General features: G+C 55.1%; 1 protein-coding gene across 6 annotated transcripts in view; it reads left to right on the top strand.

Annotated features, from left to right (window-relative positions):
- The first annotated feature begins 635 nt into the window (after positions 1-635).
- MLKL (mixed lineage kinase domain like pseudokinase) overlaps positions 636-1503 on the top strand; it is a 26339-nt gene continuing 25471 nt past the window's right edge. For 2 of the 6 annotated variants that reach the window (XR_001825887.1, XM_017530555.1), the window contains exons 1-2: positions 636-836; positions 1070-1175. The gene's annotated coding sequence lies outside the window, so the exon portion shown is untranslated. Of the gene's footprint in view, positions 837-1066; positions 1176-1503 lie in introns of all 6 variants that reach the window. The other 4 variants (XM_017530557.1, XM_017530556.1, XM_037739263.1 and 1 more) reach the window with 4 other exon arrangements.

The raw sequence follows: 1503 nt of genomic DNA, 5'->3' as shown, positions 1-1503 counted from the left end.
GGTGGCGCACACGTGTAGTCCCAGCTGCTTGTAAGGCTGAGGCTAGAGAGTCGCTTGAACCTGGGAGGTGGAGGTTGCAGTGAGCTGAGATCACACCACTGCACTCCAGCCTGAGCAACAGAGTGGACTCCATCTCAAAACAGAAAAGCATGATGAGCTATCACTATACACCTGTTAAAATAGCTAAAAATTCTAACACGGACAAAACAAAATGCTGAGCATGCAGAGAAACTGTATGTCTTGTGCATTGATGGTGGGACAGTTAAAAAAAAATTTCCAAAAGGTTATATACTGTATGATTTTGTTTATAGCAGATCAGTATACCCATCCTTGCAGCTGCTGTGAGTGTTGACAGCTGAAGGCTCACACAGCTTCCACCTGGTCTGGAAGGATTGCCCTGGGCAGAAAGGAGGCTGCCTCTTGTTCCAGAGCTTCAAGTTCCAGCCCTCCCCACGGAGCCTCCACTGGCGCCCCGGCCCTAGTTCTGTTCTTTTAGAGGCAAATAGTCTGTTGAGTAAATGCATGCCATTACTTAGGACTTCCCGGCTGAAGATGTAGTTAATCTTAAGAAAACCTGACTCCCACTATAACAGGATGTTCTGCAATGACCTTCGAGGAGGAAGTGATTTCTTTCCTACTTTGGTGTCTTCCCTCACACCCTCCCCACCCCGCCAATATTATCCAGCACGGAGAAGCAAAACCAGAAGCTCCTCTCCAATTTGCGGTTCTTCTCTCCACTTGCAGTCCTTCCCACGCTGTGTCCTGATTCTAACAGTTCCCTGGACTCTATTCTGAATCCCCAGAGAGAAGGCTTGGCACTGGGTACGCCGCGGTAGGTAAGAGTGACTTTGGGGAAGGTGGGGAGAGTGTGGAAAGGACAGGGGGAGCAGAGCAGGAGGGAAGGGAGGGGCGGCGGCTCCCAGCTGCCTAGAAAGCGGCTGGGGTTTCCCTCAGGGAGGGCTGGGGCTCCTCGTGGCGCCAGCCGAGCGCAGGGCGTGGACACCAGGGAAGGGGGCGCAGGGGAACGCCCGTGGGCCTTGCGTTCGCGAACTTCTGCCCTGGGCAGCAGGCAGTCGTGAGAGAGAAGGCGGAAGAGCCAGCTTTTTGGAACTGTGCACGGGGCAGATTGTGCACGAGAAAGAGCGTTTTGGAACTGTGCCTGCGGAGGGGTGAAGGTGAGCAGGGGTCTCTCCGGGAGGCGGGGTGGTCGGGGGGAGCGCGAGGGGCTGCCGCCAGATTCCTGAGCGGCTTTGGGAAGAACCGTGGATGAGGGTGGCCCCGTCTGAGTTCCTGGAACTCAGGACCGAGTTGGTTTCATTTCCTGGACTCGGATGGTGGAGCCGCTTGCTGGGATCTCGCACTACGCCCAGCAGCGGTGGGGGTCGTGGAGGGCAGGGGCACGGGAGCACGTAACCTCATGTCTTCTTAGCAAAAGGAAGCCTTCAGGAAGGCTTCAGATTTGCAGAGAGAGAGAGAGAGAGAGAGAGAGAGAGAGAGAGAGAG

This window comes from Cebus imitator, unplaced genomic scaffold (assembly GCF_001604975.1).
Source record: "Cebus imitator isolate Cc_AM_T3 unplaced genomic scaffold, Cebus_imitator-1.0 Scaffold66, whole genome shotgun sequence".
NCBI lineage: Eukaryota > Metazoa > Chordata > Mammalia > Primates > Cebidae > Cebus > Cebus imitator.
This window is presented reverse-complemented; position numbering and strand designations above follow the sequence as displayed.